The following is a 26,087-nucleotide window of genomic DNA, read 5'->3' on the forward strand; positions in this document are numbered from 1 at the left end:
TACCTATCTCCTAATGTTGCCTCCTTCCTGGCGTGAAGGAAGTCCAATGCTGAGTTCTGCATGTTGGTAGAAGTCTAGCCTCATTACATTTATTGTGTCTGTTTTAGTTGGAAATCATGTGCAGAATCTTGAATGACTCCCCAAATCACTTTAATCTGTTGGTGAGCTGAAAATTTGAGAGAATAGCCATGCTAATGGAAAGAGAACAAGGACAAGTCTATATGATAGGAAGCTCATTTCCAGTGCTTGATTTATTTCATATCTCTGTTGTGGCCATACATAAATCTTGTCTCTACCTCAGTTTCTTTATTTGTCCAACTGAGATCATAATAGCCATTTCACAGAGGGCTATGAGATTAAATTTAAAGCACCTTGAAATTCTTAGATGGAAGAAGATTAAGAACTATGTATTTATATATGGTATATCCTCTTACATCCTGGTTTGGATCCAATAACTAGCTTTAATTACAGTAATTATGCCTCTGGTCACAGTCAGAAGCTGGGAGTGAAGTGAAAGAAGTCAGAAAAAATACTTAATCAACCCCCTAAGCTAAACTTCTTCATGAAAGGCTAATTTTCCTCAATTTCTAAACAGTTCTCAGCTGGAAATTCAGGTTCAAGTTTATGTCTTGGCTTTGGACTACCTTATTTATCAGCAGAGAAGAGTTGTATTTGGAAGTGGGTGTACAGCCAGGGATGTTTTAAGTTGTTCACTGTCTAGTTCTTTGTTTTAAGTTCACTTTTTATCCAAAGGATGGATCCCTGAGTATTTATGGGCAAAACCTCTTTGCCTCTGAGACAGTTGGGAATTATCTGACCTGCAAGTGGAATATAGTGCTGCATATTTTCATGAGCTAACTGAACAGTCCATTTCACTGAACATAATTAAGTAGTTACCACATGGTAAGATCTCTGGCTATGTTTTTGCCAGCCAAGCAAACTCCGACTGTTTACTTGCCCCATGCTTGATGATATCTGTGGTGGCATATGGAGGAGCTCAAGCTTAGAGAGTGTGAACCTGAGATTTCAGCAGTTTGTACATGTATGAGCTCTAATTTTCTGGAGATTTCAGGTTAATTTAGGTATGAGATTGTCTTTTTTATACTTTATTGTAGCCTAGTATCTTTTCATGGGTTTTCAAAAGGGTACATAGTATGGAATATTCAAAAGGGTACATAGTATGGAATTCTTCCCTTACGAGTAAATCTTTGCGGATAGTAACTGTATTCCATTTTCTTATATGTTTCATAACAAAGATGATATCCTGGGCTATTGGCCTCTGAAATCAGTCATAACTTTTCCCTTCATAGGTGAAGAAATAACTGCTTTTGTAGAGTCACTCTCCCAGCTCTTCATATTTTCTGAGATGAAGAAAATGCTTCACCTCTGGGAAAAAGCAAGCATTTTATCAACAAAGATAGCAATTTTCCAATCCCCCAAAGAAGACTCTCTAAAAATAAATCCAAAAATTCCTTTAGTTCTTCTGAACAAAGATGCTGTCTCTTACAACAGCCTATCCTACAAACTTTCTAAAAATCCTTAGGTCTCCCTTAGAAAGGACAAAAGCTTTTTTTTTTTTTAAAGCTTTTTCATGTTCCTTCCCAGATGCAGCTGCTGATATGCCTTTGACATGTTGAGGTAAGGACATTTGTTGCGTCCCTGACCCTTACATTGTTACGTCCCTGGTGACCTTTCTACAGAAAAAAAAAAATGATGGATTTGGAGAGGTGAAACAATCTAAAACATGACCATCTTCTCACCTGCATGTTTGGTTATTTACTCTATGAAGTAATGTAACATCATGACCAACCAATGTGTTCTGCCCTTATCCTCAGGACGAAGGTCTATTTAATTTCTGTGGTGGATGGTTGGAAAGTTAAAATGCTGAGCTCTGGGTTAACCTCATATAGGAAGCTTCATAGAAGAGGCTTCATTTTTTTCCCCTAGGCTGAAGAAACTACTAACCATTTTAGCACGATTAGCAGATGCTGAAGCTTTTCCTCAGTGATGAGGAAGCATGCGACTCTATTTTCACTAGATAGTATTCAGCTGTCAAGAAGATAAGTTCACAGTGTGCTTGAGCAATAGTAAACTACTGCTAGTCTCGTCTATATCTGATCAACCAGTTCTTGCCCTTATTTGCAAAGGTAAATATTCTCCAAATATTCTCCAGGAGTTAGGACTCTGTGTGACTGGTTTAACCACCGTGAGATCCCATTAATGGTATGGCCATTGGGATTCTAACAGTTTGTAAATTGTCCCATTTATAAACTAAACCTGTCCTTTAGGCTGTCTTTGGAAGATGTCATCAATTATTACACAGTGAAAAACACACAGAGTGGCATGGATACTGAATGCATAAGTAGATTCTCTTCCGTATTCATATTAGGAATTGCTTTATCCCCTGAATAAACCAGTGAAGAGAATAAGATGAGGGAGAGTTCTGTTCAGCCTTGGAAAGAGACCACAATTCAGCCCTTTGATTTATGGTCAAGGACAACATTGACTCTCTTATTCTCAGTGAATGACATGGTTTGAATGGTACCCTCAGTTTAACAGGGGAAGTTGCTAACCCTAGTGATCAAGGGTACTGGGGTCTGATCCAGACCAAATATATAACACTCATTCCTTGCAGCAATAACAGCTCACCGTGGTTTATTTTAGTTAGGTGATGTCAGTGTTGGCTTTTATTAATTCACATGATTCCTGTGTCTGAAATAGACTAATAATATCAGCGATACATAGTAGTAGATTGGCTCCTTTAAGTGTTTACCTCTCTGTTGTAGAGGAGCTATATCCCTTGACAATGTAATTGAACCGATGTTTTGCTTCAGCTGATTTCCATCCACAAACAGTTTTGGAGTTCAGAGAAAAGATCACCTTAAACCATTGAATTCTCCACTTTCACAGTCAATTAGTGATGGCTGCCAATATGGAGGAGGGCAAGGGATACGGGCTGCCCTTGAGAAAATGTCATACGGTGCTGATGTCATAAAATAATAATACTACATACTAGGCGTCATTACTTTTGCTAGTACATAAAGGCATCCGAGCACTGGAACTACTTGGCTGTACTGTTTACACAGGCTGGGTCAGGTAAAGCTGTGCTGCTAGAAGTGCAAGTTGCACAGTCTGTGCCATTTGGAAAAACTGAAATCTAATACCACGAGGTTAGAGTTTACAGCATTAGTCTTCCCATTATCCAGTCCCGATTCTCAGCTTGCATAAATTGGCCCAGCTGCTTTGAAATCAGTTGAACTGCATGGACACACAGCGCTTTCTCATTTTATAGCCTATGAGAATCTAGCCAAACCATTCCTCTGCATACCATTCAAATGTGGATATATGTGTGTATATATATACATATGTATGCCTATTAATAGCCCATTGAGCTATACCAAATCTTATAACAACCTGTGTATTCCCAAGCCTTTAGGAAAATCTGCTTAATCATCCTGCAGGCCATAATCAAGCCCAGTGGTACTCAGGCAGACAGAACCACAAATACAAAATTCACAAAATTCAATTTTCTTACTATCCTCTATGTGGGATAAGACGGGTAAACTTGTGGCTGACCCTTGCCTCTGTGCTATTTTTTTCCTGTAGCATAATCAAAGTTATTAGTTAGATCACCCTCCAGCACCCATCTCACTGCAAAGGGGAAATTCGTAGTTTGGTAAAAGGCAAGAGTTGTCTGTACTCAGACAGACAGAAAGCATGTATCGCTTTCCTCCCTCTTACCTTTTTATTTTTTTTCTTCTCCTCTCCTTTCAGTTTAAGTCACCCAGACCTTGTCTTTTCAGTAATGTCATAATCAGCAAGCTGAAGGCAAGGCTGCTGATAATTGTTCTTTATGTTGCTCTTTGTTTAGTATCTGATTCAATACATCTGCGTGGACACCATTCCATCACCTTCTTAGTAACAGAGGTGAAAAAAATCAATGGCAATCAGATTACCTTGTTAACAGAAAGGCTAAAGGGCCAGTGTGTTAAGTTCACAGTGCATCACCTTTCATTTAAAACATCTCACTTGTGGGGTTTCTGTTTTATTTTTTTATTATTTACCCTTTATTATTATTTATAGCATCAAGGGTTCCTCAGCATACCTTAATATAATTGCGTTAGTCTTCCCTCAGGTTAGACTGTGCAGCTGTGACACCTTTTTTGAGGGATGCAATGTTTGTTTTGATAAGGTGGCTCTGTCTGCAGGTCCTTGTTTCACTTAAGGTTCATACTAAAATCCAGGAAAGTCTCAGCATCTTGCATGATTGCACATTTGGTCCTTTTCCTGCTCACCCTCCCCATTCACTAGAATAGAATCAGGTATAGTAACACTTACAAGATGTGCTGGTAAGAATGGTCATAACACAGTGCCAGCTGGATATTGGAGAAACTTGCACTTTTCGTAAAGGAGAAGAGTAAATCTCTAGAACTGCAGGAAATGACACAGTAGCCTGTGATTTCTCTGAGCATCCTAGTTTTAGGATTTAGGGACACTACTGCAATCTGGACTAAAAAATCATCCTGCTTGTTTGTAGTCCATAAAGTTGCTGTGTTCCTTTAAAAGAATAAAAAGATTTATTAGAAACCTTCTTCTGACCAAACCTAGTTTGCATGACTGCCTTATGCTTTCTTACATAACTCATTTGTGGGCTTTTTTCTCCCTAAGTCCTTTCTTACCACTGCTGTTAAATCACTGTCAAGTTCTGTATCTGAATCAGCCACATATCTGTCATGGATAAAAAAATTCCCTTGTATCTGCTGAAGATTCCAGTTGGTTAAATCTGCTGAAATCCTTTCTGAGAAACATAGTGCAGTATAAACTTTATTAATCAGACTGAGACATCACAATTTGTTATCACAGATATGAATGAGCAGGGAGTGTCTCTCACAAATAGCTAACGTCTTTACAACTCTTACATTAGTCATTCTCATCAGCTAGAGGAGCATTTTAGAATGCTTTAGAAGTAGACTTTCTAATGATATTGAGTTTTCCATAGGTTGAGTAACAAAGCAACTAGCCCTGTATCTGTTATTTCATCTCTATCTTCTGAAACCAAAGTTGTGCTTAGGTAGGTACTTTGTACATCAGCTGGTAAAGAATTATGTCCAGCGAATCCCAGAGGAAAAACAAGAGGCAGGATTAAAAAAAAAAAAGAGTGGATGACTGATTAAATTCAACAGAGTCTTCATTTTTCATTCCTCGCAAAATGTTGTTCAAGTATCTTTTAGCTCTAACTGAATTCCAGGTCGAATTGCATGTAACTATTAGAGACCTCTTCACCACAGATTCCCACAGCTAGAGTCATTTCAATTAATTAAGTGTTGCAGAGGTTAGTAACGATTTTAAGTTCTGGAATGAAATTACTTTAAGAGGTGGCAAATTCCTTGTGTGTTTTCTCCTCCTTCATCTGGATTATGGCTGTCAAAAGTAGAATTTTGTTAATGTATTAAAAAAAAACATGCGTCTAACAGGTGCAAATCAAAATGTACACCTTTGTTTTTACAGAGTAAAATCGAAAGCAATTCTTAACTAGCTGAGATGAAAAGTTTATTTCTACAAGTTTTGGCTGTGGTATAAGCCTGAAAAACATACAGACTATCATTCAGCAAAATAACCATATCAAAAATGGGAAGAGGAAAACCAGACTAATTGGACATTCAGGAGTGATGAATGATTTTGGAAGTCTAATACAGGCATGCACCTCCTTGTAGGAATCCCAAACCGGAAGCGCTTATTGAGGCTCAGTTCCAATTTCCCTAACATTTTTTGCAGTTGTAACTTCTGAAGGCCTGAAATATGTTCCCTACGAAAGACTCAAATGCCACCCCAAGGTCACGAGGAGCAACAGCTTTAATCTGGCAAAGAGCATCCACCTAGACAATTTCAGTACTGAATTCCTACAGCAGACAGGGAGAATTTACAACCTCGTCCTGCTCTGGCCTCCCTGTAATTACTGATGCAACCCTACACCCTCGATAATCACTAGCCGGGCAACAAGGTCCTCCCTGGTTCCATGTAAGGAGGCCTATTTTGTACCCAGAGTTTTCAACTGGAAAAAATCCAAACCCCTGGTAGTATTTCAGGTTACACGGCTGTTTAGCATTGTCACATTGATTTCTGATTACGGACTGTTTGAGTGCAGTACTGAAAAACAGGGGAAATGACGATGGAAGACAAGAACACAGACAAAAGCAACAGAAGCTCTCATCCTGCAAATGGGGATACATGTGGCTACAAGGAGCTGCCAGTACTGATCTGCTCGTGGGGTCAGGATCTAAGCTTTGGTGAACAGGAGCAACGGTGATCGTTTGTTGTATAAACCAGAATGAGTCTTTGAGAAATTCTTAGCACATTACATGGTGCTTTTGCAACTGATACAGAATTTCACACCTGTAGTACACATTATCCAGCTCCCAAAGACAGGAGCAGGGTGTTTAAGGCAGATCTATAGAAGCCGCAATATCTAAGCTTTACACTTTTTCTTTACTTTTTTCATAGAACTGTCTTCATTATAAAGCACCAGACACTTCTGTGAACCCATGGAAAACATACAGTGGATAAAGGGTGCCCTTGCCCTTCCACAAAACAAGCTCTCAAGGACAGATTTGTCTATCAATGAAGCTTTGAAGGGAACTTAGGATTTATAAAGCGTGCTGATGGAGAAAGCAGCACTGCCCACAGGAGTTTGATTTTCTGGCTCAGGGAACCAGGCCCTCGAGAGGGCCTTAGTGCCTCATGCCAAAAGCCTGGGCCAAAGGGACATCTTTTTGGGAGGAATCTACCTCTTTGCTTACTTCAGAGATGCTAATATGCAGCTTTGCAATGGAGAAAAAGTGTAAGATTCAAGGATTTTACTATTTAACATAAACTATATCTACCTGGGGGGGGGGGGGGCTTGCAGGTGTGGGAGCTGCAGCTCATATGTGATTGATGTTTCTGATTATACCAAAAGAGATTTACTGAGTGCTGCAGAAGTCAGTTGAATATTTTCTCTTGCTCTGATAATATTGTTAGGCAAGGAACTGTAAGTGAAACTACAGAGCTGTTGGGATGAAAGAAACAGGGAAAACTTTCTATATGGGAAAGTCACAGTCAAATGGCAATTACCTCAAAAGTTTTGTACTAGAAGAGGAGCTTCTCTACCTAGAAAATCAAAAATAAGTATCTCTTGTAGAGGGAGAATGCAGCTGTGGGACCCAGGTCTCTAGCTAGTGTGGTGGCCTTGGCTGTGGGACTGCATTAAATAGGGCTAGTCAGCCAGGCAAGGATGAGGCTTGGTGCTCTCCGTGGAAACGCATGTGCCAGTATAACCCAAAGATTAGATTTATGACTCTTGTGGGCTGAGCCTGAGTTGTATGTGCTCAAGAGATGCTTCTGGTGGCTGTGGAGTGGAGAGGGCAGTTATAGACAAGGGCTGTGGCATGCTTCCCTGTGTGCTTGAGGAGAGCAGGGGCTGCACAGCCCTAATTAACGGTAATGGTTGTCTCCAGACTTGATGACCAGCTGAGTTCTGTCCTCACTTACGCAACTGCAGTTTAGATTTTAACCCAAGTTTTAGTTTGCTATTAAGGCCATATGTTTCTCATAACTATGATTTTTGTCAGAACCCATGAGCATTAGGGGCTTTTTGTTGAGAATAATGGAAAATTCCCATTGAGCAAGATTCTACTATGAACTGCCACTAACTCATCTCCATATATCTTCAAGGGTGTGGAGAGGGAAGGTTGTAAAGATTTCTAAATAGTTAGTTTGGAAGCTTTTTCTTCCCCTAATTTTTCTCATTACAACTTGATATTAAACTAAATAGTTTCATGAAGCTTTCTTCTTCAAATTGAAATTTATGTGTTTCCATTTTTATGGCAAAGACACAAATCTTTGTATTTTTGGAACTGACAAAGAGCTAAATATGTTTACTTATAACAAAACAAGCCAAAACTAAAACAGAAATGGGTGGGGGGGAATCTATCTTTGAACATTAATAAAAATTCCAGGATCTTATAGGTGTTTAAAAATAAATTAACGTGGCTGATTCAACCTGGAATCTGGGCAGAGACAAGAGGAAGAAAAATGAAGAGCCTAGACTTGGACTTTTCTTCTAGCAACTGGTCATATTGCTATGGACTTCACTGGTCAGTGACGATGTGCAAGGTAGAAAAGTTGTTAGCTGTTTCTTTTACAGCTTTGTTGCAGCAGTAGGTTTACAGAAAAAAGCCTTGAAGATGTATTACAGTCAAGGAGGAGACACAAGCTACCTGTAGTCACTTTCCTGATCATGATGATACTTTGATAGCTGTTTAAAAGCTTGCTTCATAAAATAACATGGGCGCTGCGTACTCCGGACTGGGGTAGTAAGTCACTCAAGGTAATGAGTCCTCCCTAGAGGTAATACGAACCAGAGTCCTCCCTAGAGGTAATACGAACCAGGGTCCCACGAAAACTTAATGACACCAGATTTAATTGGAAGACTTAGTTGGTGAACCAATAAATTCCCTTAACCATAAGCAGCAATATGGAGGCTGGGGTTCTGCACACAAGTAATTGCTTAATGGTGTAAAGCATTGCAGAGAAAAGCCAAAGTCATATATTTACTATTAGAGTAGACAGAAATGAGTTCACTTGCTTTCTTGTTTGGATATTCCATGTCTTTAAGAGATTAGATTAGTAACAGTCTAAACTGACTCTATTTGTGGCAGGGTGCGCCTAGGTCTTAATGTGGGTTTCAGCTTTGTTTTACATAATGAAAATATTCACAAAGTCTGGAAAGCCACAAAATTAACATTGGGAATCATTCCATCTCAAAAACGTGAAGCTTCCCGGCCTCCTCTGAAGGGCTATGGTACGTTTGTGTTTTGGTTATGTGACATTTCAGCAGGTGCTGCTCCTGCAGATAACGGCACTCCACACTGCATAGTTTTGTGGGAACGTCATCCTTGCCTGTTGTGCCTTGGCCGTGCTTGGTTTGGCATTCGTACAGACACTAGGTGCCCTTGGAGGATGTGTGCTACCTTTACCAAATAGGATGCTTTCTTCGGGACGGGGGTTATCTGCCACGGCCTCCTGGCTGACACAGAGAGCCAAGCATGCATAATGGTCTGCCCCGTGACCCTCCTAGCTCATCCGGCAACTGCTTTAGTGTAGACCCATGGCAAACTTTGCAGCCTCTTGCTTATTTTTTTCCATGTGTTTATAATTCGCTCGTATAAGACACTGTCCTCTCTCCCCCTGCAGTTTCTCGTGCCAGCACACGTCTGCATGGAAATGCAGCTTGCATTTTTTGCTTGTTTCTTCAGTTCATTCCTGAAGAAATGACTCCTGAAAATCACATATTCTGACAAGGTGTTTTCTAGAAAGTGCTTTGAGATCATTTACTGAAAGGCATCGTGGAGTGCACGTACCCTGAAGTGATGTTTAACCTGCTATATTTGAATATTCCCCCCAACCCTCTTTAATAAGTTTGCCGTTGCCATTTTTCCTGTGGTCGAGACGACACATTTTTATTTGAAGAGTATGTGTACAAAAAAAAAGTCTTTTTTTTTCTGAAAATCCAAGGCATCTACGTTAAAGCCCCCCCATATACTATATATATATATATATATATATATATATATATATATATATATATATATATATAGACATACTGTTATCTACTTCTCTGAGGAGGAAAATAATGTGTTTATTATAGTACCTAGGGTGTCACCTTCTTCACATACTGGTGACCCCAAGACACAGCAGTAAGTTTCAGCCTGATGGCAATGATTAAAAATCAATGTAAATTATGAAGATGAACATTTAAAGCTTACACAAAAGCATATCCGCTGTGGCTTGCCTAACAACAGAGAGGGATGCGCAAATAAACATCATAATAGTGCTTGCTCCCTTGGCTTAAGCACTCTCTCAGGAGCTCACCACCATGCTAAACAGCTCGGTGTGTAAGAAGAATGATATTTCTATTGTCAAAATCCAACAGTTATATATATATGTGGTTTTTTTTACTTCTTTTTTTTTTCTCCATTTAAGATCCCTAACTACCCCTGTGTGCTTACGCATGTCTCCGATGCTGCCATATTGCACGATGTATTATCATGGTAGGTCATATTAGAGCTACATTGCCAATACTATTCCAGTAAGAGAGCTGGCATGAAGAAAAGATGACTGAATTAGTGGCCAATTGGGACATTTTCTGACCTACTCTTTAGGAACCAAGTCCTCTGAACTTTCCCATTATCCTTCGGCTTCATCCTTTTAATAGGGACCAAATCTCCATTAACAATTGAACACCGACAATAAGTGCCATCAGGAAAAGGAAATTCAATTTTAGTGGGGGATGACAGCCTTACCTTTTCGCGCTTAATTGGCCGTATTGTCTCCAAAAGTTAATTGGTTACTTAGTCCAGGTAGTTAGTAAAATGTTTAGCTGCGTCAAAAAGCCCAGGCTCCTACTGTTAATGGGGCATGAAATGGAATGTTTGATACTGCAAATAAAATCAGTGATATTCAAGGATGTTATGGTAGGTAATGCGTTGAAACTGCCATTTAATGGGTCCTGGAAGATTAGGGTAGTGTCAGCTGGAACCGCCCGGTCTCTTTTCTGACATTGTTAGTTGCCTCTTCATTTACTTAACGGCTGTCTGCACTGATTACATAGGCATAAAACTCCCTACAAAAAAACAACAGAGACACGCTCTATTAGCAGTCCAATTAGAACTATTTGCATATTACAGTTCATTTCTGCTTAAGTGAATCCCTAATACAACTTTAGGAAAAAAAATTCTATTGTCATTTAAAAAAAGAAAGGCAAGAAAAGAAAGGAAAAGCCTTAAAGGTGATCTCTTCTCTACCTCTTCTTTCTTTCCGGGTAAATTCAGTAAAGGTCCATAAAAAAATAAGAGGTGATGGGGCTGTCTAAAGGTAGGAGACTTCTGCTATGGCCTTTCATGATGATGACTTTTTAATATGTTGATAAAATGCACTCCAACTTTTTTACATGGCTGTTGTGGGGTTTCTCTGTCTACTGTTTTTAGCCCGTAGATAGTTTTTCACTATTCTTTTTCTTAGAGGTTTTTTTTTCTTTTATATATATCCTAAGGTAGATGTTAGGTCAACCCTCACCTTGGGTTTCTTGAGCAAAGCAGCTAATGTACCTAGGAATGGGCCTCATGAGGAAGCACACTTGATGCTGTATAGTTCATGCAGCCTATTAGCAAGCAGTGGTAAATGATCCCCCTCCTCTGCTTCAACCCCCCCTCTCAGCACCTTAAAGGTTGTTGCTAATAAGGAGGTAATACAGCCTTTCAGCTCCTGAAAATACTTCTCTGCAAAAATTTAAGCCATTTTCAAGTAGAATAAATGGACTGGTAATAAACTGGGATGGGTGGGAGTAAGTCTATCCAAACTGTTGCAACTGCCGAGCGGTCTTTTCTATGGGGAATAACATGGTGAAAGGATCGAGCTAGAAGTGATGGTTGGTATTTGCTGCAGCCCTTCCTCTACCTGTCTGTAGAATGGGAAAAATAACGATGGTACAGCCAGGTCGCCCGGGGACTTTTATCTGAGAGATAGCAGTGCTTTGAGATCTGCCGGTGCAGTGGGAAAGGCCGCGATGGCTCTTATACAAATCGCAAGTGAGCTTATGGCTTTTGACTTAGTGTCCTTAGCGGCACTGCAGTGGCAGCTTTGTAAAAAATAGTAACAAGAATATCAGTAATAATAGGAGAAAATAGTTTTTTAGTCTTTTAATTTCAACTTTGCACCGTCTGCTGAGCCTGGCAAAATTTAAGGCCTCTTTTAAAGCTGGTAATTACTACTTGCCTACATGCTTACCCATCAGATAGGCTGTTTCTCATGAAAACCTGGGGCCTGACAACCAGCAAGAAGCTTGTCACCTACCTCTTTGCAGCTGGTTCATCTCCGAGGGTCTCCAGGCTGGGCTGTATGGATGGAAGAGCCGAGTTGCTTGATTGGTACTTGGATTAGAGGCACCTAGAGGAGCCCAGGGGAGATCTTTGATGTTCAAATGCTAATGTAAATACTGACAGAGTTATTTCCAAAGCTCGCACAGCTCAATTCCTTTTTACATGCAGACCTAATTTCACAGGTCAGCCAACCCACCTCCGCTATTATCTGGATTTAGCGATTAATAGTGGATTTCAGTAGTTGACTGTGACAAATAGTGACTAGGGAAGGGAGAGAGTGAAAAACCGTTCCGAAACAAGGAATGTTTTTAACAGGTCTTTCTACCCAAAACCATTATTTTTATGCTGACACTTAAACAATTGTAAACAAACCAAGGACCAAGGAAATCCCTCCATGCAAAGAGTGAAATTCTCTATCTCTCCCTTTCAATTCGTGTCTTGCCCGCAAGAGGAGTCGCAGTGTGTGATATGTATTGTTTTTATGCCCTGTTGGGTCCTTTGTATCCAGCCTCCTGCTTTATATCTAGCCCTCATTCGCACTTGCCCAGAGATGGGTGTTGTCGGACAAAACTCTGACACGAAAGCTCCCGCGGCCTTCCTGCGCTGGCCTGCGGCAGGAGCCCGGCCGTGTTGGGGAACCAGCAGCACCTCGCAGCCTTTCGCCCCTGCGAATAGTCGCTGCCCCCTGCCAGGAGAATGGCTTTCTGCAGAAGGACTGCCTGGTAATAAAATGGACTTAAATCAGTAAGCAGTGATTAAGGACGGGGCAGTGCCTTCTGCTGCTGTTACTTGAATATACACGTCTCCCTCGGACGTTAAAAAAAGGAGAAACCCTCTCAGTTATTTTAAGGAGCAGTTGCTTGCAGATGAGATGAACCACTGAGAAAGGCAATACTTTAAAAATATTCGTTTTCTTATAAAAAAGGGAATGGCAGCTAAAATTACCTTTCTAAATAAAACATCAGCCCAGGAATGCAAACTCTATTCTGTTTATATTCAACCTTTAGTCTGTCTTTTTTTTTTTCCTTTTTTTTTCTTTTCCTGGTTCAATGTCATGTCTAGCAGAATAGAAATTCATAGAAAGTGTGGGATAAATCATTAGTCTCAGTTTAGTCTACTTTTTATTTACAGTGAGAATTTCTTTACTGCTGAACTGAATTGATTGCTGGTGTGGGACTACTTGACTGTGAGTGTGGGACTACTGCGCATTGCTCTACAGTGTGAGTAAAGGTGGCTTTTTTGGGGGCAGAGGAATTGTGTAAGGGCCTGATCCGCGGCATGGGAAGATGTGAGTCATTCTAAGGGTTAGTCTGCGGATAACTGCATTCGTCAAATCTTTTTACCTCTTTCTTTCCCGCTATTGTTATTGAAATGAAGTAGCAGAAACTACATTCAACTAAAAACACCTGCTAATAGTTAATTGCAAAAAAAAAAAAATCCACTAGGTTATTTGTAAATCGAAAGGGCTATTTTGTTTTGTATTTGTTTCAGAGAGGGAGGGGGGTCAGGTTGCAGGTGCAGCTTGTATTTGTTTTTGTTACTTTCCCTTTCTAATCTTCCTGGGACATCCAGCACTGAAATGGGAGGAATTTTCTGTATTGCTTCGGTTTTTTTCTCTATTTTTTTTTAACAGTAATATTTTACTAATCCAAATTTTTGAACTCAAATATCTATCAAGGTCTTAAAAAATAAGCGTTACACAGTTAGATCTGCTGGATGTTTGCATCATAAAGTTTGGTGAACTTCAGCTGTATACTGATGGCCAGCACGTCCGTGAGCCAAGAAGCTGGCCTCGTAAAGAGGATACATGCGTTAAGAAGCTCCAGGGTCAGCGGGAGCCAGGAAACGCAGCGTCACATGGAAAACAATTTGCATGAGCGCTGAAAATGTAAATGAATATACTGACATCTCTGGGTCCAAGCAGAAATCAGAGTGCAGGTCATTCTATGCTACGATATCATGCTTGGCTTTAGGGTTTTCAAAATTTTGTATCTATAGCAGGAGTTATCTTCTCCAGTCTTGGTTTGCCAGCGCGAGATGGAAAGCAACCGAGTTGTGGAGTTCAGTCCTGGCTCTGAAGTACCCTTGTACTGACCTGCAGTTTAGCAGCAGGATCACGTTACTAATGAATGCATGCTCAAGAGCAAATAAAATAAATATATTTTACAAAACTCAGGCCAGTTTCAAATATTCGGGCAGCTGTCTCTGCCTGTCACCTGCCAGTTTATGGCCTTAACTCCTCACTCCTAACTTAAGCTCCTTGTATTCCCTAATCAGGAATAAATGATTTTTATTGTTCTTTGTTGCTTTCTACTGAGGCTGTATGAAGAACCCTTTTTGGAAATCCCTTCCTTCCCAAGCGTGGTACTCTGAGATGTGAAATAACGTGTCTTAAAAAAAAAAAAATCTAACAATCCACAACATTTCCAGTGTTTCTGTCCCAGGAAAAACTAAATTCCTCACTTGCTGAAGAGCTGACAGAACAAATCTGTTCAATAAGAAGAATATAAAAATAATATAGGATTGGGGAAAATGTGATAGCAATATTGCAGACTCATTCGCAGCTGATTCACATCCTTGGTTACATGTGGGTGTGTCATTCAGAACCTTTTCCAGTGCTTTTTGGGAGATTTTTTTTTTTTTGGTTTTGCTGCTGTTTCTGTTTAGTGCTAAAAGTTCTGGTATTGAGGATGCTGTTCAACATCCAGGCTCTGGACCGCAGCATGCTTCATACTTCCATGTCTATTCCTGTAGTAACTTCAGTTCCAAGCTGCACCTAACAAGCTATTCTAATGTATGTATATATAGGGCATGTATGCATACATACACACTCACACACATAAATATGTGTGTGTGTGTGTGTGTGTGTGTATACATATATATACATATATTTCTTTTTTTTTTCCCATCCTTAGTGATTGAATCAGTGGTTTCCAAACTTGCTGGAACACAGGCTCGTTGTTAGCTCCCTGAATCAACTGTGAACTGTGTTTTCATGAGCCATCCTAAATCTTTATAACCAAACTGGTAATGGGAACAATGCTTCCATTGACCACTCTGAAGACTCATTGAGCTCTCTACACCATTTGAGTACATCTTCCCACCATGCTGCTCTGGTTTTGCTTTTTTAAGTCACAGTGAATGCCTACGCTTTCCCTAGTTTTATGATAATTCCCTTCTGTCCTAAAATCTTTTTTGTTGCTCTTCCCTGAGCTTCGTCCAGTGCTTCCATTTGTCTTTGCTAACGGGGTGTCCAGCACACATCCCAGAATTGCAGATACACTTGTAATGGGGTTTTGGCAGTCAGAGCTCTTTGTAGCCAATGGCAATTTCATGCGTGCGCATCTAAAGGCATAATTTGACCCCAAGGAACCCTGCAGTTAGACAAGGGTAGCAAGTATTTGATTACCTGCATGCACCTTTAATTATAGCAAGGTGCATATAATTAAAAATGAAGTGCCTGACTCACCGCTCTGTTACCCCATTTCATGCTGGAATAATTGAAATGAGCAGAGTTGCACCATGGTGGAAGTGGAATAAAACTGCGATGAGTGGGGCCCAGTGGTATTTGCTAGCAAGTTTTGGTAGAGCTGGCAAGTCAAAGAGTCGCAGCCTGGTAGGGAAGTTATCTTTCTGTATATCTAACAGAAATCCATAGAATGAACACACACGCAAGCACACACTGTGTTTTCATCATTGATTAACCAGTCTCATGACCTTTTCAGTGAAAGAAATAATTGGCAGTTTTAACTAACAATAAATTGATCCTATTATTCAGTATAGAATATTCCACAGATTTCAGAAGAGATGCTTATTAAAGAGGCCAGCTACTTTTTATCAGTGTCATGCATATGTAAGTAACCACGGCTATTATATGCATCTATGACAATGGGAGGACAAGTCATAAACACAAACATTCACACACAGCCAGGTTTCCAAAGCTCCTGTTTGCCAATTACAGTAATGCTGATGACATATCTAGTTTAATGCACACAGCATTAAAATAGTCCCCCCTTTTCGAGGAAAATCTAATTACACCGAGCCCAAGCACTCAATCAAACCTGTTATTCTGTGGCTAAACAGCCCAGCGTTAATGCAATTTGAGGAGATCCAGGCCGTGACTGGGAACGTCATGTATTAACAATATCTAATGGGAGCTCCCGTAGGTAAATGAATATGCTAACAAGCAAGGTCGCTGCTAAATCTAATATCTTTAAGCTGTTTAATTCCAAACAGTCCCTTAATAAATCAATTGACCGGGAGAGCTGATGCCCCTATCAATTATTCAAGAGGGCAAATAAATATTTCAGATGATTTGATAGGAAGGCTAGTGCTGGTCTTATAGAAAGCTTTGCATTTCATTAGCCTCTTGCTAAAAGTTTTATAATGTGCAGAACACTGGTGGTTCTCCCTAATCTAGAAACCCCAAGTGTGGGAAAAAGCAGACTGAGGTATCCTGCTTCACCCAAATGGTCTGCCCAGGACTTGATGACAGATGATATGGGAAGAGGTGAGCAAAGGGTGAGAATAGCATCAGGCTTCCTAGCGGGAACTCCTCTGCCCCAACAAATGCAGAAAAGAAAATGAGAGCGTGTTTTCATTTCTGGGAAATCCAAAAGAGAAGTAATCTAAAGAAGCTGGGATTAGTGGTTAATATCATGTGACATGCTGCCTTTTGTAAATGGGGGAAGTCATTTGTATTTCAGTTGGATTATTTGTGTGTTTATGTTAACACTGAGCCATGATTCAGGTTTGCCAAATGCAATTCCCTTGAAGGAAAAGCAGAGTTATTAAAAGAGGTGCTGCCTGTAATTGATCTGCGTTAAGTAAGTGAAGCTTGCGAAGTGCTTGAGATACTTGGATGGAAGAAGCCAGGAGGGCAAAATATTATTTTATAAGAGCAAAGTATTATCAATGTATCTGAAAAATTGCTGATCATTGAAACATGTGGTTTATTATAAAATCAATAAAGATAAAGTTACAAGAGAAAGGGAGAGAAAATGTACCTGTCACTGAAGAACAAAGAGGAGGAGGGAAGTCCCTGAGGAAGCTTCTTGTTTAAGCTTGTGTAAATTTGCTTGCCTCTATCTGATCCATTTATATCACTAATACAGATTAAATTACTTATATAAGCATTTCAGTTTATGAAATGAAAGCTGTATCATAAAAAAATAACCTATTGCTCCACTAGATCTGTATATGAATCTGTATCTATCTCCCTGGGATGACAAGGCAAGATCCATATTCCTGCCATAACTCCCTCACCCAAAGTGTCTTTTCCATAGCGATGTCTCCTTGCAGGACCGGAGGAGGAAATAAGCTTAGTATGCAAGTGTATTGGTAACAAAGTCACGAATACGGAGCCTGAAGCCTTCCACTGAGTCTTGTCTGTATGGAGAATATGTAAAATGAAATTCTTGGAGCAACTGTGAGCAAAACTGTGTCTCTGCCTGGCATACTGCTGTAGAGGCAGAACAAAGTCCTGTGATAGTGCACCCTGTATGGGTTGGGTTGTCTCCCTGTGGTAGCCTGATGAGGAGGGGCAACTCCAATATGAGCATCCTGTTCCTCCAGAATGACAAGCTGGATGAAATTCTTGGAAGGATAGTTTGTGAAGATTTCTTTCACGCTCATCCAGCTCTGCGTAAGGGATTTTCTGCAACGGGAGGGAGAGGAATTACAGCCACAGGAGTCCTACTGGTAGGAAGGTTGTTGAAAAATGAGAGGCAAGGAAAGTTTTTAAATCATTTTAGACATGTAAGAAAACAGTATGTTTTCAGAAGGTTGGCTAGAAAAGCGTCTTGACACTCCAGACGGGGTCCTCAGCAAAATAGTCTGACTTACATCTCCTCTAGAACAGGCTCTTGGTTTCTTCTGCTTCTTCTCCCTGAATAGTAAGATCCATATAAAAATCACTGAATGAGGATCTTCTATGGCAGCAGTTTTACATTGCAAATTACTCAATGAGGTATGAAAGAGACATTTCAGCTGCACAAAAATCATAATTTAAATGTTAGATTTGGTTTATTTTCAGCTTCATGACTCAATGGAGTAGATCCTCTGTATGGCACTGAAAGTAAAATTTGGTCAGGTTTGAAATCAGATTCAAGGATTTTAACTCATCATTTAGTAACCTTTTCCTTTGCTTCAAAATACTATATTTTTGTGTGTATACTGCAGCCAAGAGTGTGTGCCGCAGAAAATTGCATGGGGAAGCGGGAACAGGAATTAATCTGCAGGTTGAAAAAGTAAAAGTAGTATAAGATATTATGACATAAAATGGAATTATTAACTACACATAAAACTTTAATCCTGGAAACTGGGATGCCAGATGAGTAGCTTGGATTAGTTTATTTTAAATGTAGTTTCTACCTGTTTCAAAAAATAAAACTTTCAGGAATAAAATCTCTGCTTGTGTGAAAATATATGGCTCACATAAACATATGTACAAGTGGAACTGTATTCCTGTTTTCAGGAAGGAACAGTGTTTTAACCTCTTGTACAAGTTGTTTCTATTAGAGGGAATCAGCGTCCCTAATGGTTGCTAAGAAATGGGAAATTGGTGGAAGGGTTTTTTTTTTTCTATTTTCCATTGAAATAGTAGTTCCTAAACATTTTCTCACCAGCTTTAATTTCAATTCATGACAAGTCTTTGAGATTCAGCTGCTCTTGGGGATGCCAAGGGTCCTCAAGAGTATTAGTGAGGATTTTATGAAAATGTTAGTATAGAAAATCATATAAAGTTATTTTTTGAATTGAATCTTGTATGTCTGGTTTAAGGGACTGTGGAGCAAGTACCTGACAGTCAGGTCTAGTGATTATTATAGTCTTCGTGTTTCTTTGATCCTGGTCACTTTATTTGTCCATGAAGGATAAAGCTTGTTCTAGCGGGGTTGTCCACTGATGCTCTCCTATCTATGGGCTGATCAGTCAGCATAGCTTCTTCTGTTACTGACAGTTATTGTCAAAATGTGGCCCCTTGCAGAAGTATCTAGAGATGCTGTTGATGTCACTTTTGTCCTTTTGTTTCATTTTTTTAAAAGAAATATATAGAGAATAATAATGGGAAAGTATTCATCTAACTCATTCACAAGGTTCTACCTGCCATCCCTTATACTCAGCGAGTATGTGAGGGCATTGTTAGGCATATGTGCATGTAAATTACCTCTAACTGCACATCTCTATTATAGGCAATTACACTAATGTGCTGGAATGATACATTTAGCGCCTTCAGAAGATAGAAGCTGGGTGGAGGGCAGACTGATTTGAAGATCAATCTGGATGAAACAAAGAATGGTATTTATTTGGCAGACCACTGGGGAAGGCTGGCTAAAACTGTAGAATGAGATAACACTAGCCATATGATAAGTGAGGCTTGCAATTCAGGAGTCTTATTTGCTTTTAATTTTTAAATATAATAATGTCTGTGGATTATTAGGCTAAGACTGGGAACTACTACTGTCTCTTTGTATAATAACGATCTTGAGCAATATGAATGGGTTGGGGGCAATCATGACATGTGCCGGATATTTGGGTTTGACCTACCTAGCCTTTGACTTGAATCACGTGTCAAAATTTGGGTTCCCTTGCTCACACAAGCATTACAGAACCCCCACAGTGATCACTCATGAGCAACAAAGGGTGGTGCCAGCATTGTCTATGTGGTTGCCAGCAAACCTTGGAAAGGTCCCTTTCCGGACATGGGGAATTCACTGTGCTTGCCTGTCTGTGATTTCATCACTGTGAGGTTGGACTCCTGAAATGCTCTTTGTTGGACAACCTCTTGTGGCTAAAAAGAGAAAAGCTGAACTCGTAACAGCAATGTTTTTTGGTGGTGTTTGTTCTGTCCTGGCTGCCTTTGAATGCAGGGCAGAATGCAAGGGGCTTGGTATTGGTGTGTGAGACTCAGATGATTTACTAGAAAGGTATGGGAGGAAAGGGCTCTCTCTGCTACAGCTGCTATCAACACAGGCCCTTGAGGTGGGGAGAGAGAAGTTTCTTGGTTAAAAGCACCAACTGACTGTCCCCTTCCACAGTATCACCATGACTGTGGTCTGCTTCTTCCACTTGCTCGTGTTCTAGACTCATCCTTACTTTTAGAGCATTTGGGCAGAAACAGGGAAGTTGCATGATGTCACCTATGAGGATTAAGTAAGTTACAGGCCTGGAGGTACCACTAGCTGATATTGGTAACATGACATGATTTTTCTGCTTTTATTATTGTGATTATTACATGTGGTAAGTCTTAGAGCAAGCTCGGATTAGAGACTCTTCACATTATTGGATTCTCTTTCAAATACATAAACTTAAGGCAGCAGATTATTATCCGATAATACAAAATATCTTGATCAGAACAGCTTATGCAGGTAATTTGTACTCCTAGAAGGAACCAGCAAATCTAAGTAGTGAAAACAGGCTCATATAGATGCTTAGTGAAGTGAGGAAAAGTAAATAAAAAACCCAAACAATCTGGTTGTCTTCTGCCTCTGCGTTACCATAAAGCATTAGCACTGGTTTCCATGGCAGCTTAAAGAAATCTTACACGCTGTGTCTTAACATAGGACACCTTGCGAGTATTGTGATGGTCGGAAGTGATGATGAGCGTGATGGGCATTTGATAACAAAAATGTTTAAGAATGCTAACTGCTCAAAGGCCACAAAATGAACACACTTCAGAGGGCCACTGGCCACTGTGATGTGATAGGAGCATAAGGCACAAGGCATCAGATCAAATGGCAAAACACGGTTGTATATATTTGTGGGCTGCAGGGGGGAAAAGAAAGGGTGAATGGAGGCAAAAGAAGGGAACACTGTTCCAGATATGGATAAAAGGCTAAACACCTTCATATGCTTTCTAAAGAACTTGGTAAATTTTACACCACAGAACTGCTTTTTAAAGGGATTTACTTTGCATCCTACAGGCCCCTTTAAAGAGTTTTCACAACTTATATTTGGCTACACCATGAGGGGATTACTTCCGGATGTTTAATAAATGCAGAAAAGAGATCTGAAGGGACACACACACGCATGCACACACACACACACACACACGCACATGCATGCAACTTAGATGTCCAGCAGCTAAGTGCTGTGTGTTGTTTACAAGGAGATATTACACTGGAAATCCTATTAGCAATCAGACAATCTCCTGGCAGGATTTAATAAACTTCAACCAAAGGAGTCATTCAAGCATGTTAACCCACTAGAGGCTTAGCTGGGCATCGCAGGTACATCCCTAACTTCCGTCTACATTGCACAGCATGGAGGTCAACACAATGTACCAGAAGTGGGGTTTTGGCAGTCAAGCTGTTTAAAATCAAGACAGAAATTCGTGAAGCCTGAAGACGGGGTGCTTTTATTACACTTAGATCTGTAACACAGAGATGCTGGTGCATTTTAAATTATGACTCATCTTTGTGAAATCTCTCCCCAGCCCTAGTCTAGAGCTTAGGCCCAGCACTATGCTTGCATATGAGTTCAGTACTATGAGGAGGAAGGATGTATCCCTTTTCTAGGGAGGAAGGACATATCTCTTTCCTGGGAAGGGAAAGGGGGCGGGGGCAGACAGACTCTGTCCCCTCAGAGTCCGCCTGTGTGAGACTCACTGCACTGTCATAGCTTGAAAAGACAACAAGCAGATGGAGAGAAGGGACGTAGGATGCAACATACACAAATTAAAAAGTCGCAGATGTGGTAGACGCGTATCCTATTAGTTCTGTCTAGAGTTGGTTGAAAAATGCTAGGGATAAAAATTCAAATGTTTTGTGAAAAAAAAGGGTTGAGAAATATAATCTTTTTAACGTCCTTTTACCCTCACCCTGTGTAATTTCTTTCCCTTCAAGATGGGGGATGTGCATAGGTGAAACTAGGAGGCACAGGGAAGAAAACACTGTAAAAAGAACTACAGCATTTGACTGTATATATATTTAATATGTGAGACTTTTAAAGAAGTGCTTAGATACTTAACATCCTAAAACCTGTTGAGTTTTTGTACTCTTACATCCTTTTTTGAAGACCATGCAATGTATAATCAGTTTGGATGATTTTATCTTCATTATTTTCAATGATTCGTTAGGTTAACTGGAAATTTGGATTCTGATCCTGAACAAGAAAATCTGGAAATTTGCCTTCGTCTTTGTTTCGGCAAATCAGAAAATCTCAGAATAATGCAGTGGCTTAATTTTAAAATGGCTTCTCTTTTTTACTTTTTGAACTCTCTTTTATCAGTCATGCATTTTGAGCTATTATCACTGCTTACACTCACAGTTTATGACTCTTTTACAGCTTATTTAAACTCAGCCCTCTCTCCGTCCTGCATTTTTGACTGTATGTCTTTTCTTCAGGATGATTCGCTTAGCACCACTATTCTGATTTTCGCTCTCTCTCACTCTCTATGAACTGGGTTTGTTTGACAAATTCTGATCCTTTCTGAAAATGTCTGGCTCAGTTTTATAATATTATTTATTTTTATAGCCAAGACCCCAGCAGGTGAAGAAAAAAATGAAGACAATTTGGTAAATAATGAACATGGGGATGACATATTGTTTTCCTGCAATGAGGAATAAATGCACTTTATTAAGTGACCTTTCCTCTAGTGGCTGCCAAGAAATCAGAGATAATAAAGCTCTTACTTGCAGAGGGTTTTAGTTGAGAGGGGGGTATTGCTCAAAAAAAAAGGTCCTTTCTTTTTTAAAACCTTGTTGCAGCAACATCAATATTGGCCAAAGTGTGTTATTGAGACTATTTGTATTGTGGTTTTGTCTTTCTTTCAATTTATCTATTTTTGTAAACGCTGTGATTTACAAATGATAATTTAATTCCCCCTCTCTGATACTTCTCTGATTTCCAGGCGTTTGTTCTAGGTCTTTACTCTTCAGTGTCTTTTCAGAAAGTGTAGCGTGCTTGCCATGAATTCCACTGGAGTCTGCATGGGCGTGTGAGTGCCAGCTGGTGGTGTTTAGCCATTGATTCCGTGTATGATCGTAAGCAGCTTAATCAGCTTTGCATCTAGAAGGGTTACTGTGATTGATGACCAACAGAGATCTTTCCACTGGTATCAGTGTATTAACAGTCTAATCCAAAGTGGGTAGGGATGGCTGTGGGGAGAAGTGGTGCTTTTCACGTGTGTGCGTGGAGTGACGTTCGGTATGTGCCAGTGTAAGGGATGTGCTGTGGCTTTGGGATGAGTGATCTCTAGGAAGGAGTCATCCTTCTTGTACTGTGTGCCCAGAGGCACTGTGCCGTTCATGTACACTTATAGCCACCATACATTTGTGTGGTTTAAAGATTTTACATGACAGATAGGAGCTTAAGATCTGGGCCAAGCTTTCTTCAGGTATAGTCCTATTATCTTGCTTGAGTGGATAGAAACTGTTTGGCCTGGCAACACTACAGATACTCTTGGGCTTGGCAGAACAGGTTGATTTCATGCTTGTGTTTTTTTTCTACTATACCTTAAAAAGTTAAGGGCGACTTCCTCCAAGAAACCTACGCTTAGGACTCACAGATGGGAGTCATCTGCTACTTAATTTATGAACTAGACACCTGTTCTCACACAGCTAAACATGTTCCTAAGCATTCAATGTTCCTTCAAAATATAGGTTAAAATAAATCAAAACAGTGATATAATGCTATAGCACAAAGTGCTAGATCAGGATTAGGAGAAATGAAGCGTGTGGATTCATGTTCTCCACTGCCTGTGGATGCAGCTCAGAAGCAGTAGAGGCTATGTGCTCCTGAGGCCAGTTCTGGGTAGACCTGAGTGAGAAAGAGCAACCTCGGACTTCTTCCATCCACGACAATTGACTGTTGCACTTCAAGATTCAAGATACGCTTAGCACCTTCTCTTCAATTCTAGGCTTACATACTTTCTCAGATTACCTCAGAGAGTGACATGCCAGGCTAATCTGCCAGGACCCAATTCCCGGGGACAGCCAAAGCCCAAGCAGAAGACCTGTCCCATGAGTCTTGCAGCTCTGGTGCCACCTTGGAGAGCAGAACATGGGTTAGGAGCAAAGCTTGCATGGGAAGCTCTGGTTTGAACCAAGGCACTATGTCTAATCTCAGAGACGTATATACATATATATGTATATATATATTTAAAGGATGTCAAATCTCACCTTGAATATGTATGTGTGAATATGGCTATTGGTGAGGGAGACTGACAGAGGAATGAGAACATAAGCCCACAAATCCTTTTTGAAGATTCTCCCCCCACCCCCGAAGTTACTAAAAGCATCAAGGAAGAGAAAAAGAAGCAGAGATATAAAATGCAAGTAGCACTTTTTAATAGATTTTTCTTCCTTTTCCCCAAAGGGTTCAGCCTCAGAGAAAGAGTGGAACATAATAATCCTTAGCATTTATATAGCACTTTACATTTCCAAAGCTCTGTACAAACATTAACTGATCAATCTGCACAACACCCCTGTGAGTTAGGGATGTATGATTAACCCCATTTTACATTGGGGGAAACCATAACATTTCAGAACCTGGCTTCCCCCACCCCTCCAGAGGTGCACGGTTCTTGCAGATCCCGCTGATTTAAACAGGAGTTATCCCTGACACTTCTGCCAGGTGCTTTGCGACAGCCTCAGGGCTACATCGCCAGCCTGTGGCTCATGCTCCAAAGGGTCTGCTTTTGATTCCCCCGCTCTAACCATGGGACTGCCAATGCTTTTACGCATCTTTGTCTTTCCACCTCCTTGGGGGTGAGACCTGTGACTGGAATTTCAAGAAGCAAAACTATACCTGGTTCATGCACCTACTGGAATATTGCAAAATTGTCTTTATTTGGGACCCCTATAGAAAAGCCTATTTTCCTAAATTTCTCTCCTCTCCTCTCCTCTCCTCTCCTCTCCTCTCCTCTCCTCTCCTCTCCTCTCCTCTCCTCTCCTCTCCTCTCCTCTCCTCCTCTTCCTCTTCCTTCCTTCCTTCCTTCTTTTTTCCACTGTTCCAAATGCTGGAATGACTTAACATGAAATGTAATCCTGTATTGAGTGAAAGCACAAAAATGCAATGGTACAGCCTGTATTGGAGGCCTGCTTTTCCCTTTCTTTTTCAGTCTTTTCTTGATAATTTCCTATATGGCATGTGGACTAGGGGATTAATGCAAAAATGCATCTTTCTTTAATTTTTTTTTCTAGCACAGAAGTAAATAGATGTCTTTAACATGAAATCTTGGTGTAAATTTGTTGAATTAACTTTGCAATGCTTCCTGAGTTTCAGTCCCCTGAGTACAGGTTGCCTTTTACGGTAGAGCTCTGCTTTTGCAGGAGCTAGAGCTGTGTGGCAACACTGCTGTTTTGCTTTGCTCTGTGTTTTGCTCCTAGGCTTTGGTCTTGTGAGCCACAGGTGCCTTCATATTAATTCACTGTGGGTTCCCATTGGGAGAAAAACAACGCATGCACTCTGAGGAGATGCCTGGCTGTGGCAAAGAGAAGAGTTTTCTCCGTTGTCGTGTCCTACAGGTACGGATGGCTCCATATAACGTGCAGCACCAACAAAACCAGGATGCAGGCAGACTTGAATAGAGGACCTGAGCCTTTTGGCACTGACTGATTTGGGCTGACCCCCTGGCACAGGTTATGAAGAAGCTAGCTGCTGCCTGCCTGTATACGAAACCTTCCTCCCACCAAATGCTCACTTCTCGTTCAGGGTAAGGCACCAGGTAGTGCAGAGCTCAGAGGGGAGGCTTATTGCCACTTGCTCTTCCTCATCAGTATTTATCGTTGGGGCCTTCAAGATAGTTCAGAGAATACCGAATCTCGTCAGAGGATGGGTTCCTTGGTCTTCTCCGTCGGAAATAGTCTTAAGGAGGTAGAAGTAAGGTTCTAAATAACAATAATTGAGAAAAGCAGTGGAGGACTGGTCTTCCCAATACGTATGTGTTCCTGTGTGCGTTCAAATGTCATTGCTTTGGGCACTTTCTAATTTATTCACTATTTGTTTATCTGGGAAATATAGTATCACTACAGTAATAGGAGGCCTCAGTCTGGACTGATTCCCTATTTCTAGGAGAAAACTGCTTCTTCTGCCCTGGGATATGACCTGTAGCCTATTGCTTTTTATCTGTATTATTGAATCTTCTCATCTGGGAGCTGTGCAAAACAGCTTTTCATTCTGAATGCTAATCAAAAGGATATGTTAATTAAATATATTCCTAATGAAACTAGT

The 26,087-nt window shown here is 40.4% G+C and overlaps 1 long non-coding RNA gene across 1 annotated transcript in view; it reads left to right on the forward strand.

Moving 5' to 3' along the window:
* Nucleotides 1-26,087, forward strand: part of LOC104148181 (uncharacterized) — a 146,579-nt gene that overhangs the window by 110,334 nt on the left and 10,158 nt on the right. The window contains exon 5 of the long non-coding RNA XR_011143683.1: nucleotides 25,382-25,569. This is a non-coding gene — a long non-coding RNA (uncharacterized lncRNA). The remainder of the gene's footprint in view (nucleotides 1-25,381; nucleotides 25,570-26,087) is intronic.

Source organism: Struthio camelus, chromosome 12 (genome assembly GCF_040807025.1).
Source record: "Struthio camelus isolate bStrCam1 chromosome 12, bStrCam1.hap1, whole genome shotgun sequence".
Classification (NCBI taxonomy): Eukaryota; Metazoa; Chordata; class Aves; order Struthioniformes; family Struthionidae; genus Struthio; species Struthio camelus.